At 42.2% G+C, this 15,126-nt stretch overlaps 1 protein-coding gene across 1 annotated transcript in view; it reads left to right on the forward strand.

Annotated features, from left to right (window-relative positions):
• Positions 1 to 15,126, forward strand: part of CHN2 (chimerin 2) — a 289,418-nt gene that overhangs the window by 133,820 nt on the left and 140,472 nt on the right. The window lies entirely within an intron of this gene.

The raw sequence follows: 15,126 nt of genomic DNA on the forward strand, positions 1-15,126 counted from the left end.
AAAATGTTTCCGTGTCCTCCCCTCCCTGTAGAACGGTGCTCTTCATTTTGTCCTCTCATCTCTGAGGAGCCTGGCTAGTGCTCCTTCGTGGACGTTTTTATTAAACATCTATAAACACTTCCTTTTTCAGGCGTAATGGCTTGTCTCATGTATATAATCATTTTAGATTAGATTCACAAGAGTACAAGGCACTTCCTTTTACTCTAGTGAATAGAGGCTCCCCCAGTCCCCCTTAATCTGAAACAGATGAGCAACCAAAATGAGACTTCCTTTTGTAACTGAGACTGGAGCCAACTCGATATGGCTGATGTCCACGCTGGCAGAGTGATGGGTGGCTTATACGATGTGTGTGTCTTCAGTACTCGCCTTTGCCAAGTATATGAAATTTAGAAAATGACCCAAAAATGCTCAATAGCTGTCATTTTTTATTGTATATCTTATAACCTTAATGTTGCAGCATAATTACTGGGCAGAAAAAAAAAACACTCTCCACCCTTTTATTACCATTTTCTGACATTTTAAATTACACACTGCTATTGGGTTGTTTTTTTTTAAGTGAATGGTACAATAGAGATCACCCAGGCCTTGAATGAACATACTAATTTCTGAAGCAGGCCTCCAGTAAACAGCCTTGTTTCTCCTTGTGCATCTCTGGAGGTCAAACTCTTACAACCATTCCTGAAATCACAAGTTGTGATGTTTTTATAATTGGAAATTAAAAAAAGAAACTCAGCCATCTGCTAATGGAGAGTAAAGTTTGGTAATAAATTGCACGGCTCCTGTCATTTCAGAAAGAATATCTCTAAATTCTCCACGAGACAGTAATGGTGCTTATGCCAGCTGAAATCGTGCAGGGCAGCCATTAGCGAATTATGAATTACCTGAGAAATCAGGTTTGCACTTAGGAGGGCCACGATGAAGCTTTTTAGAACTTGGTCGAACTTTATAACTGTGTGGAGTTAGGCACTGTAGAAGGATAAGTAGTCCTTTTCTCATGTCCAATAAATCTAGGAACATTAGACAGCAGACAGAAGAGACTAGGCCTGGGGTTGGGGGAGAAGAGACCATAAGCCCTAAGCTGGGGGAAGAGGCCTCTGGGTGAATGAACAACCACTGTGGGGGTTCCCAGGATTGGCTGAATAGCCCTGAGAAATTAAACAGCCAGGTGGGTGTCCACTTGTGTGGTGGGACAGACAGCAAGAGGGACGCTAACGACTCCTCATCTACTGGGTTGTCATTAAGCTTTCAGATTAGGGAAAAGAAATGCTCGGTGGAGAGCCTGCACACTAGAATATCGTTCAATGAGGAACTATCTCTCTTCCTCCCCCTCCCCCCGCTGTTTCTCTCTCTCTCTCTCTCTGTGTCTCTCCCTCCCTCCCTCTCCCTCTTCCTCTTTCTTTCTGTCTTTCTCCCTCTCCTTCCTCCCAACCCCTCTCTCCCTTTTCCTCTCTCTTCCTACATCTCTCAATCTCTCTTCCTCTCCCCTGAATGTCTATCTTCTTTCCTCCTTCTCTCTCTCTCTGTCTCTCTCTGTGTGTCTCTGTCTTTCTCTCTGTCTTTCTCTCTGTTTGTCTGTGTCTTTCTGTCTGTCTCTCTTTCTCCGTGTCTCTCTCTGTGTCTCTCTCTCTGTGTCTCTCTCTGTGTGTCTCTCTATGTCTCTCTCCCTGTGACTCTCTCTTTGTATCTCTGTCTTTCTCCTTGTCTTTCAGTCGCCTTCCCTTCTTCTCTCCCTGTTTCTGTCTCTCTCTTTCTGTCTCCCCCTTCTATCTCTTCTATGTCTCTCAATCTCTCTATCTCTCTCTCTCTCTCTCTCTCTCTCTCTCTCTCTCTCTCTCTCTCTCTCTCTCTCTCTCTCTCTCTCTCTCTCCTGCCCCCTTTCTCCCTGCCCTCTCTCTCCTCTGTTTTCCAGTTCCCCAGCATCTCTAAGTCTGTCCTCTTAATCAGTCATAAATTATTTGTTTGCATCTGTTTTGAAATGGTTCGAATGAGATCAGTAGGAGTATGGAGAAGAGGAGCTAAGTCTGCTCTCTCGTCCCTGGAAGCCGGCCTTTCTGGATCCCATGACTGGGCACACTCTGTGCCAGCTCTGGAGTAATTGATGCCTATTACATACTTCATCATCAGACACTTAGCAAGAAACAAGGGAGTTTAATCACTCTTTGGGAGATCATAAAAGCCTTTTAACATTTCAGTGTTTAGCATTGAAGGCACTACAGCAAGGGGAAGGTATTGTTCAATGGAACTGGGTAAGCCCCCTATTTTGAAATTTTAAAACAGGAAATAGGTAACTTTATAAGAAGAATTATGATGGCATTTCAGAGCTGGAAGGGAGCTTAGAAAGTGTTGTGTTGTTCCTCTCTTCTCGTTTTACGGATGAGTGCCTGACATATAGTAGGCATTCCATCAATGTTTAGAGACTTAATGGATGGGGAATCGGAGGCCTAGAGAGACCAAGGGACTTAGGACCGTAGATTTGGAGCTGCTGGGACCTTAAACATGGAACTCTCTATTGACCAGAAAGGCCTTCAGCTGTGATCTGACCCAATCCTCTTATTTAACAATGAGAAAACAGGCCCTGAGCAGTTCAGTGACTTATTCAAGGTCCCACAGGTGAAAGGTAACCAGGCTGGGCTTCACACCTAAATCCTCTGAACACAAAGCCAAGTTTCTTTCCACTTTTTAACAGATGAAGCATTAGATGGTCAGACAAGGTAGGGAGCTTGTCTGAAGTAACACAATGAGACTGTAATTCTGTGAATCTTTGACGTAGCTGATAAACGGCTAATGCAAAGGACCCCCACCAGGATGTAGTTGTTCCTACCTTAGGAATTAACCAAGGTCTGGAGGACCAATGAGAATCTTTTGCTGGGGCCCCTAAATCTAAATTTCAGCCACCAAAGTTGACCTTTATAGCCAAACTCATAGCCTTTGATTCTTTTTATGTGTTTTTAAAAGAAAAGCAGAGAAACCAACCTATTGCCGGGACATGCCATTTAAATTCATAGAAATTCTATAATTCTATGCTTTTGAAATGCATATTATATGAGGCAAGAAAAAACTCCCACCGGAATTTCTGGCCTTGTCTATTATTCTCAGGGTGCATGTTAATAGACTTTTTTTTGAGAGCTAGTGTGTGTGTGTGTGTGTGTGTGTGTGTGTGTGTGTGTGTGTGTAAGAATGTGTTTAAAGAACAAAACTGGAGCTCAAGTCAAAGTCAGTTTCAAGGTAGGTACTCCTGAAGGGTTTTGGAGTCACTGTATATAATGATCTGTGTACATTATAAGAGATGGTTATCATGGGAGTAACATTGCTTAGTTATGACTGGTAAATGTATATTCCTATTTTAAATGTAATTCATTAGTATTCTGTATTTATGTTCCCATTCTGCTGCTATGTGGAGAAGGGGTGGTGGGGTACTGTATGCCTTAACTCTGATTTCCCAACCTCTCTGGACCTCAGCTTACTCATCAGCCAAATCAGAAGGTTGGACTAGATGCCCCTTGCTTCTCACTTTGAATCCACAGCGTTTTGCCCATCCTTGCCTCCCAGGTGTCCTGGTCTGCTTTCTGGCTTTCCCAGAAGTTGAGAATAGGCAGCTGCAGTAGCACCAGGAGGTGTTTCATATGTACTGGTTTGTTGATCAGTTGTTGATTCAAAAAACATCCTGAAGAAAAATTCAAAAATCTCACCACTCACAGGAACCAAGACGAGTTGTTCCTCAGTCTATGGAGTCAAACCCATGGCAGAGGGGAAAGAGACAAGGGGTGGATGACTTCAGATAGGGGAAGAAAAACATGGCACCTGTTCCTTTACCAAACCTTTGAAGGAGAGCTGAAAAAAGGGAATAAAATTGAGTTTCAGTCATTTTATTTTTTCTCTATTTACCTTCTAGTGGGTTTGTTCATGAGCATTGGTGTCTAGAAGGAAGGAGAAAGGGGAGAAAAGGGGGCCTGGAGACATCAACATGTTAGATAGATCCATCAGTCAGCATGCTTTTATGAAGTGCTTATTATATGTTGAGCACTGTTCTAAGTCATAGGAACACACACACGCACACACATAGCATTGTAATGGGAATAGGAGGTTAGGGTGTAGGGTGCAGAGGACGAATCACTATTGTAACTGGCAGCTAGGCAGTGCCACAGAGCACTAGGCTTGGAGTCAGGAAGACTCATCTTCATGAGTTTAAATCAGGACTCAGACTTTTACTAGTGGTGTGACCCTGGGCAAGTCACTTAATCCTGTTTACCTCAGTTTCCTCATCTGTAAAATGAGCTGGAAAAGGAAATGGCAAACCACTCCAGTATCTTTGTTAAGAAAATCCCAACTGGGGTCACAGAGTCAGCCATGGCTGAAATGATTCCACAGCAATATACATAACGCAAATGGAATGTAACCTCAGTGGGAAGGGATGGCAAGGTGGAGTGTGGGTAACCAGGAAAGCCCTCCTGCAAAAGGGAGAGACTTGAGCTAGGTGTTGAAGGAAGCCAGAGAATCCAAGAAGTGTATCTGAGCAGGGAGAGCATTTCAGGTATGTAGAACAACCAGTGCATGAAGTCAGGAACTGAGGTGTTATGTGTGTACTAGCCTACTAACAAATCTGCTGGTGGGTCTGGTTCTTAGATCACTGTGTACTTTCAAAAACCCGGCATAAGTGCCCCCAGTCACTGGGAGATTGCCCTGAAACCAATATTCTGAATAATTAGAACATTCAAAGGACAACTCTTTTGAAAATAACTTGTTTTAATAACATCCACCGGACTTGTTCAACTGTCAACCTGTCCCTTTGGCATGTTCTAATTTTAAGGACAAGGGTTGAAGGATGGGTTTGAGATGACATCATTAAATGATGCTTTGAGAGGGGAAATATGTCTGGGGTGTATCTACATAGTACTGCTTCAAAAGCGCTGACTCCTGGGATGAATCATAGAACCAAGATCATAGACAAGATAGTCTCATCAATGGGTGCCTTTGGAATACTCTGAATTTGTCAACACTGGAAATAAATACTAATTAAATTCCATAATGAATGAAGGGAGCAGCACAGGGTATAGAATGCTGGGGCTGAAGTCAGGAAGACTCATCTTTTTGAGTTCATATCTGTCCTCAGATATTTACTAGCTATGTGACCCTATGCAAGTCACTTAACCTAGTTTGCCTCAGTTTCCTCATCTGTAAAATGAGCTGGAGAAGAAAATGGCAAACCACTCCAGTATCTTTGCCAAGAAAACCTAAAATGGGGTCACAAAGAGTCAGACATGACTGAAAAACAGCTAAACATATCTGAGGTATGGATATCATATTTTCTTATAGACACCTTTGAGTAAGAGGTAATGATCTGGGAGATAATCAAAAGAACCATGTGACTTCTGCCTGCCTTGTGAAGTCTAATACATGGTAAGATCCTAAAACAAATCAGAGGGAATAGGTTGCCACTTCTACTATCTGAGCATGTCCAGATTGGTGCATTAGACTTGTTATGTACTGTTGGTCTCCTAGTGGCCTGAAAGAAGGAAGGCACTCCTCACATAGGCCTTTCTTTCTTCTCCAGAGTAGTGTGGTCACTGGAGAAGTCAAGATACACTACAGGTTTAAGTAGCTGAGGTTTCTCAAGAACTAGTCAATTCTATGATGTTTTCTTAGATTATCACTCTTCTCCTCCATACCCTCTTCTCTCTAGGTTTTAGCGACACTGTCTTCTGACTATTTGACCACTTCTTTTCAGTCTTTTTTTTACCTCGTCTTTATTCAGGTCATGCAGTTAACCATGAGTGTCCTCTAAGACTTTGTCCTGGGCCCTTTTCTCTTCTCCCCCTGTACTATTTCATTTGGTGATCTCACTAACTCTCCTGGGTTCAACTGTCATCTCCATACAGATGGCTCTGAGATTTTTTGCTCAGATCTAACCCCTCGCCTGACCTTCAGTCGTGTGCCTATTGGACATTCTAGTGTCCAGTGTCCTTTTCTTGTGGGCCAGACTTGGTCATTATAATTCTAGTGTTTAATTTCATTTTGTAACTCTTTCCACTGACATTTTATGGTCACTGTGTACTTTGTTTTTCCAATTCTGCTCACTTCTGTCTGCATTCATGAGTATATCTTTTCATTCTTCTCTGAATTATTTATATTCATAATTTCTTATCTAAGAGACAGTAAAATTCCGTTACTTTCATTTCATTCATGTAACCACAATTTGTTTAACAATTCCCCAAATGAAAAGTGTCTACTTTATTCCTATTTATTTTTGCTATCACAGAAGTGCTGCTATAAATAAATTAGCTCTTTTTACCTTTACCCTTTATAATAGCATGGATGAAAAGTGATCCATTAGTGATCGATATATTTATTAAGCATTCATTAAGTACCTACTGTGTGCTGGGTATTGAACATTGAAATAAGTAAAGAAGAACAAAAGTAAAACATTCCCTGCCCTCAAGAAGTATATATTTTACTGGGGGTGGGGGAGTGAGAAAGTGTCCTATACACAGATAATTAAATAGAAAATGTTTACAAATAAACTGTAATTTGGGTGGTGGGTAACCACAATCTTCTAAAAACTAGAGGGTTTACACACTGAACTTCGAAGGATGCTAGATGGAGGCGATGAGAGCATTCCAGACTTGGGGGCCAGCCAGTGCCAAGATGTGTCGTTTCAGAAATGTATACGTGTGTGCATGTACATGCGCGCACACATACACACACGCACACACACACACACAAAGAATTAACTTGATCATTATCCCCCACTCTCCCCCCCAGGCAAACATTCTCTTATGCAGCAATTAAGGAAACAACTATGCCACTGTGCCAACAGGAGGAGGGTATGAGGCCCTCCACCAGCTAGTAGGTGCAGCTGTCACTAAGCCCTCTTAAGCCAGGCAGTGCTGTGAGAACAGTAGGGGAGCTATTCTCTGTGCCTGGTTATGTAATATAAATAACTTTCTATTGTGGCAATCATTTATCTCTCTAGTTTTTGTTCATTTCCTTAACCCCCGAGCTCCCAACCGAAGTGTACCACCCCTACCATCTCTGAAAAGCTGCAGTGCATCTCCCCTTCTGGCACGTGTCCCTTTAAAAATTCCCCACAAATGTGGCCAGAGAGATGACCGGCTGAGGAGGTCCCCAGGACTGCTATTCTCCCTCTTGGTTCACCACTATCTTTTTCTTTGCTCCCTCCTGTACACACAAACTCATTCTTCTGCTGTCTTTGTTACTTGGGGTGTTGTTGGCTCCAGGGCTGAAAGACCACAGATGACATTGGAGTATCTTGTCTCTGTAGGAAGTTATTTTTAAAACAAGTGCAGAGTGAGAAACTGCAGCACAGTAAAAGACTGAAAGAAAAGCAGACTGGCAAACAGGCTTTGCAGCTGTCCCGGCAGAAGCACCAGCTGCCTGCTGGACAGTCCCCAATGCCCACCTCTTCTTGTTTCCCTCACATACAGGGATCCTCGGATCAGAGACACAGAACTGGAAGGAGCCTTAAGACTTCCCTAGGCCAGCTCCCTCACTTAGCAAAGGAGGAAACTGAGACTCAGAGAGGCCACCAGGTAGTCAATGTCAGAGTGGGACTTGAATTCAGACCCCTCTGGCCTTAATATGCCGCTGAATGCAGTTTGCAAATAGAAAAGCTCACACTTATACTTTCCTCACAACAACCTCACTTTCCTCATCAGCACAATTCCGTTAATAATAGCCCCTGCCTTCCAGGATTGTTGTAAGGGTCTAATGAGAAAATAAAACCCTTAGCACTTTATAATAGAAAAGCTCTTATAACATGCTGGGCATATGGCAAGTGCATTATGCATGTTGTTGAGTCCGAGTCTCTGTGACTTCATTGGCAGAGATACTGGAGTGGTTGACCGTTTTCTTCTCCATCTCATTTTACAGATGAAGAAACTGAGGCAAACAGAGTTAAGTGACTTGACCAGGGTCATATAGCTAGTTGAGTGTCTGAAGCCTGATTTGAATTCAGGAAGATGATTCTAGACCCTGGCACTGTATCCACTGAGCCACCTAGCTACCCAATGTAAATGTTGGTTGTTATTATTATTAAGAGGGATGAACAGAACTCTAACTGGAGTAAGTGTGACTGGGGCTTTGTCCCAGTACACTGGAATTTAAGGGGCACTGATAATCAGATGTCCTCCTTCCTATCACTTCCTTCTTGGAAGTAATGATCCAAGGGAAGGGGAGGAGGTCATCTGATAACTTCCTATTTAACCAAGTATTTATATGAGCCAAATGGACAGATCAGTTATTTCTACCAGTTAAAGAAGTACAATCGGGCTTAATATTGTATAGTAAATATGTTTAAGTTTTGTGGAGAAAAAAATGGATGGGTCAGTTCTCTTAGGTGAATAGGCATGTATATAGAGTTAGTCAATTAATTATTCAATTAGTTATTTAATTAATTATTCAACAGATATTTATTGAGTACAGTGAGTGCTAGGTCCCAGAGATAAAGACAAAAGTGAAAACCATTCATGATTCAAAGGAGCTCACATTTTATTGGACAAAGGGTGTGTGTTTTTTTCAGTCAATGAAAACTATCTACTCCCAAATTCATCCCCACACTCATTAAAAAAAGGAGGAAAAACAAAATCCCCATCACAAATAAAAAAAAAATTGCAGATTGGTTAAAATATGTACATATACATATGTGTGTGTGTATGTGTGTGTGCAGTTACTCCTTTCAGATTTCAGTGATTTTATTTGTGGAAAGGCACCAAAACGTGGATAGTTCTGGGAGAAATGAGTAAGTAGCTCCTCAGAGAAAAGGAATGGGGAGAAACAGAAAGTTCTCAGAGGACCTGAGAGAGAGCAGCCCTCAGAGAAAAAATATGTAGTCAATATGGACAAAATGTCTTGTTTTTTCTAGCAACACATTTACATATGATTGTAATGAAGACTTTGAGATTGATAGCTGGGAAATCATTGCAGCTAGAATGTTTTGGTGACTCTGGGTTGATTGTATGATCCCTAATTGTGGTAGGTCTGGTTGAAATGTTAGGGTGCTGGGTGAAGCCAGGTTTTTCCAGCTCTGAATCTCAAGGTCAATGAAGGGGAATTCTGAGAAGCAGAAACACTGCTACATCTTGCAGCAAGGTGGCACTGTGGTTAGAGCTCTGAATCTAGGGTCAGGAGATCTGAGATTGAATCCCGTCTCAGCCCCTTACTAACTGATAGATTTTAGGAAAGTCTCAGCCTCAGTTTCCTCATATGTAAAATGAGGATAATAATACCACTTACTTGACTTGGTTGTTGTAAGGACCAAAAATGAGATAGTACAAGTAAAGCACTTTACGAAGTTAAAAACACTATATGAATGTTTATTATTAACTATAATCATCACTTCATGAAGGGAAAAGGGCCTTTTTGCTTTCTTTGAATTCCCAGCACTTGGCACAGTGTTTGGCACATAGTAGGTACTTAGTAAATAACTGCCCTCTTTCCTCTAAGTCTGTTTTTTGAAAGTGTAGGATACTGCATCATACCACCAGAAGACCCTAGAAACTCCCCCTCTGTATCTCCTGGGATAGATGGTGAATGTGCTCCTGAAACCAAAGATTATGGCTCAGTGTGTTTGTGACCAGTTAAGCAGATTGTGAGCTGGCCAAAGCACCAGTACAGTCACACACATGCATGAAAATAAACCAAACAAACGTCAGGCATGGTTGACCATGGACAGTTGCATGGTTGACAAGATTGTTCAAAGCATTCTAAGTTGGCAATGATCTAGGACAGCTGTGAAGACAGACAGTACTGGATCCCATACTGTCTTGGTTACTTCATTCTTAGATGTGGCCCTGACAAGTTTGATGCTGACTTAGAAATTTAGGAGAAAGAAGACCAGTAAAAATGATAGTTAATGAATAGGATGACAGGAGGGGCTCAGTGGCCCTCTAGTACAAGTCAAGTCAACAAGCATTCATTAAGCACCTACTATATGCCAACTCCTGTGCTAAGCTCTGAGTTAGAGTAGTCAGGCAGCCCTTGATTAAAGACCATAGTGAGGGTGAATCCACCCTTGCTCTTGGCAAGTCATTGCCCTTTTGGGCAACTCTTATTTTTAGGAAGATTGTCCTGGACTCAAGCCTAAATCTGCCTCTTCCCAGTCTATCCAGTTGTGGAGAACTTGTGGCCTCGGGGCCACATGTGGCCTACAGAACAGTTCTGCAAAGTTTGGATTCAGTCAAAGGGCCACATTTGAGGACCTGGAGGCTGCAGGTTTCCTACTCTTGAAAAGGCAGGGTGTCATGTTGGAGAGAGTACTCAGCCTGGAGCCCAGAAGACCTGGGTTCAAATACAGCACTCCCCCTCCCTCCAACCCTTACTAGCCCTGGAATATGAGGCAAGGTACTTAGCCTGTCTCAGCCTCAGTCTCTCTGTCTCTAGGATTATTAGACTGGACTCCATGGCCTCTGAGGGCCCTGAGACCTCTAAATCTGTGCACCTATGATCCCTGTTCAGCTCTCTGGAGTGAAATAGAACACATGTAAACCTTCTCCCACCTGACAGCCCTTCAGATGTCTAAAGACAGCTTCTCTGTTGCTGCCTTCATGACTGTCAGATCCTAGGAAATGATTTCAGTAGACAGCATACTCAGGGAGGGCACAGGGCTTTGCTGTATGGCAGAGTGAATATTGGGAAAATGCAGCTGTGGCGGGCAGAGAATCATTGTGCATCTCCATTATCTTTCAACTCTGCAGAAAGTAAAAACTCGAGGCCTCAGTTAAAAACAAAACTGAGCATGTTTGCCCCAAGGTTTAGATTCCTTGAGGAAAAGGAATGTTCTTTCTGTCCTCAGCACTTAGAACAATGTTTGGCACATAGGGACCAGACTGATGATTTCTGTGGTAGGTAGAGGGAAGTCCCATATGAACCAAATGGTAGGAGTGTGTTTTCAGAAAGAAGGAAAAGTCATTTGCAGTATAGCTGTTTGAGGTTACTCTGTGACCTTCCTCACAGCTACACTCTGGTAAATTATTATTGATGCCTATATTGCTATTGATTGCTTTGTTAACAACTTGTATAGTCAGTAACATTAATATTTAATACTACGAGATTAGGAGTTTTGATACATAGAGAGATATGAACAACTTCTTAAGGGGAAATGTGTTTCTCTGGTTTAATACTTATAAATGCTTAATAAACTGGGATGGGGCATCAAGCTAACTTATTAATTAATTTATATGCTGAATCACTTTTAATTAATGAAGAAATATGCAAACATATTCCTAGATGATCTTAGAATTTGTGATAATAAGATTAAATGTGCAATAAAGGTATCAGGCTGCTGATGACCTACAATCACCTTGTTATGCTTGTTAAATGTTTGTTGATGGATTGATTGATATTTTGATACTACCATGGACTTTTAATTTCTTTGATATGCATACTCCCTCTAGTAGTGCAGATCCAAGCCCATCCGAGCTTGCCCATCTTGTGGGACTCATTCGTGGCATCTCACTGATCCCCCAAGGATCCACCCAACATGTGGAGGGGTCTCTCTCTAGATCACTCAACGTTGTATAGATGTCAGTGGAGCAGAGAGGTCTTTAAAAGATTTGTGCTAAATTTGAAGACCTACAATACTAAGCCCTCCATATCCCTAGTCTGTATTTGGGATTTGGAGAGCAGTGAGGGCCCTGGAGGTGAATGGAAAAAGCAGAGGGTGGAGGCCCTCCAAAGCAGACCATTGATCAAACAAAAGGAAGTAACAGTGGTAACCAATGAGTAACTCTGGTCTCCTCATCAAGCTATCCCTGTCACAGGATGTGTGCACAGCCCACATTGTCCCTGGTTGACATAGAAAAGTCCCCATCTGAAGGGGCTAATGATTTATCTTAGAATGTTAGAGGTCTGGTAATCCAACCCCTTCAGTGTGCAGATGAGAAAACCAAGACTCAGAAAGAGGAAGTGATAGCCCGAGGTGTCACGTAGGTAGTGAGCAATACCCAGAGGTCCTCTACCCCTCGGTTTTTCACTTTGGCTTGTGGCCTTTGGTTTGGCTAAATTCTCCTATTCACTTTGAGCTGACCTGAGGCTAAGAGGAGCACAAGGTAACGGGATTTGTGTTTTGTGTTATTTGGACTAATTGAGCTCTAAGTCATCCTCATCTCAGACCCACTATCAAAATGAGGAAAAGAGGCACATTCCTTTTGATTCCAAAAAGCTGTTACAGGCTAGTCACTGAGAACTCGAGAATGAAGAACAAAATTCTTGCCTTCCACAAACTTAGAGTCTAATGGGAGGATATGATGCACACGTGTGGTTGTTCTTTTTCAGTCTCTCCCAGTGTGTCCAACTCTAAAGGACTCCTTTGAGGGGGAGAGGGAAGGGTTTCTTGGCAGATACTGGAGAGGTCTGCCACTTCCTTCTCCAGAGCATAAACGACCCCAATACTGTTAAAAATGATAAAAGGACAAAAGAGAGATCTGGGAAAATCCTGGGAAAACTGGAAGGAGGAGAGATTGCTTTCACCTGGTGGGAGGGAAGGGCAGCTAGGGAGGATCCATGCAGGAGCTGATGCTTGAGCTGGGCCTTGAAAGAAGAGGATTTCCCCACTGGCCCTTCAGCTAACTAAAGTACAGTCTCTCCTGTCCTAGAAAATCCTAAGCACAACACATCCATCCCTTCAAACTATCATTCTGCCTCTTCTACCTCACAAATAAGCTCATAGACATAGTCTACACTTGCTTCCTCACTTCCATTAAATCCTTAAGCTCAGGTAGTCTAGCTTCTTGGGATCTCACTACTCACCTAGAGCAACTCTCTAGGAGGTCACAAGTTACCTTCTTTTAAGTAATGACAGCAGACTTTTTGTCTGTCCTCCTGCCTAATCTCTGAGAATTCCTCCTCCTCCTCCTCCTCCTCTTCAGCTATTGAAGCCTCTTCTTTGCTTCAAGACTCAGCTCAAATTCCATCTCCTTGATTGAGTTGTCTCTTGAGCTCCACCACCTGCCTCTCCTTTCTGAAATTTCTCATATGTATTATCTCCATCTATTAAAACATGAGCCCTTTTCAGAAAAGGAACCATTCACATTTCCATTTGCATCCCTAGGGCACATTGTAAGTGCTTAATAAATGTTTTTTCATCAATTCCATACATTTGTGATAGTATTTTTTTGGATCTCCTTTGTCCATATCACATTATTCCCTATGTCATGTTTAGCTATTTCACCATTAGATTATAAACTCTTGAAGGGCAGGGGCTGTACCATTTTCACCTTTGCACACCCAGCACATGGCCCATGGCCTGACATAGTGTATTAGGTAATTATTAAATGCTCATTAAATTGAGGACAGCAGCACTGTGCAGTAGGTAGAGAGCACTGGTTTTGAAATGAGAAGACCTGACTAAATTTCATTTTTATTCTTACCATCACTGTGAATTTGGGTAAGTAACCCAATCCTTTGGGGCCTTAGATTACTCACTTATATAAAGAGGCAATGGAACTAGAATATCTCTGAAGGACCTTTGAATTCTAAATCCCATTTAGAGTTAGGAAGAATTGAATCCCAGGTATAGAAGGTGACTTGGGACCATGGACAGAGGCAAGAGGAAGAAAGGATGAAAAAGTGGAAAAGAGAATCCAATTTGGCTGGAACATGGAGAAGGGGATGGGAGGAACATGAAATAAGTCTTGTAGGTAGCCAGGAACCAGACTGTGTGCACAGGTAGATGTCAGGTAAAGGAACTGGTATTTTATCTTATAAATAAAAACAATCTAGTTTTGATTCCTTACCATGATGATAGTGCAGAATGAACACAGGCTTCTCAGGATTCTCTGGGGAATAAATGCTGGAGAATAGCAGAGGTAATTCCCATAGAAGTCTTTGTTTTAGCTGGTGTAACAGCAGGTGAGCTGAATGCTAGGGATGATCTCCTAGCCCCCTGGATGTTCTCCAGATGATCTCCCTGCAGAGACCCAACACAATTAAGCCAAGCAGGGCTGAGGAGATTGTAGCTGGAGGCTCCACGGGTTGCCTTGGAAAAGATGTTGAGACTGATTACTCCTATGTCGGGTGTATGTCAAGCCCTGTAGCGGTTTGCATTTGGGATGTAATGTAGAAGTCAGGCTGCTGCTGTTCATTCTCATTTGGATCTCAGCCCATCCAGTCCCATTAAGCTAATTACCCAGCGTTGTCAGAACTGCCATCTCAAAATGAGCCTGTCCCGCCATGATTAAAAATATGTTTCCACCCAACTTCCCAAGGAAAGCTTCATCTCAACTCATTTGCAAACATATACAGCAATCAATCACAAGGAGCAGAGGAAATGGAGCTCTTGGTTCAGCGTTATAACCCTAAAAAAGACTAGAGGCCACCCCCTTTTATCCTCCCATACCTGTTCCCATCATTTGCAATTTTCAGCTTATCCCAGAGGGTAGCTTATCTGCCACTTCTTTTTATACTATTTTATATATAGTGGGATGATATGTTTTCTAGGCAAATTGGGCTGTTCACTCCTTCCCAATTCCAATATTCCATCTCCCACCTCCATGCATTTGCACAGACCTTTCTCTATTTCTGAAATATGCTGCCTCATCACCTTTCAGAATCCTTTCTTTTCTTTGGGGCTTAGTTAAGATGTGTCTTTCTCTGTGTGAAGTCAATAGATTTAGCACTCACTATGTGCCAGACACCTGATCAATCCCTCAGCTGAAGAAAAATGTCTTTTCTTTCCCCTGATTTTGTTATAAGATTTTAGATCTCTCCTTCCTCTCTATGATATCCTACATCATAATATATCTCTCTGTATATGTGTCATATTACCTGCAGTAGAGAATAAGCACCTTGAAGGTGGGGACAGTCTTTTTTTTTTTTTTACCTTCTTATTCCTGGTGTCCACATCAGTTCAGATATCTTCCACTATTTCTCAGAATTCTTGGTATTTATCTTTTTTTAATAGCATAATCTACTCCATTATATTAGTGTATGTACCACACTGATTTAGCCACTCCCCAAGCAGTGGATGTCTACCTTGCATCCAGTTCCCTTCTACTATCAAGCTGCTGCTATGAATATTTTGGAGATTATATGATCATTCTTGCCATCTCTGAGCTACTAGGAGTAAATGCCTAGCAGTAGAGTCTCTTGGTCAAAGGCTATGGACATTTTAGT

Source organism: Notamacropus eugenii, chromosome 3 (assembly GCF_028372415.1).
Source record: "Notamacropus eugenii isolate mMacEug1 chromosome 3, mMacEug1.pri_v2, whole genome shotgun sequence".
Lineage (NCBI taxonomy): Eukaryota > Metazoa > Chordata > Mammalia > Diprotodontia > Macropodidae > Notamacropus > Notamacropus eugenii.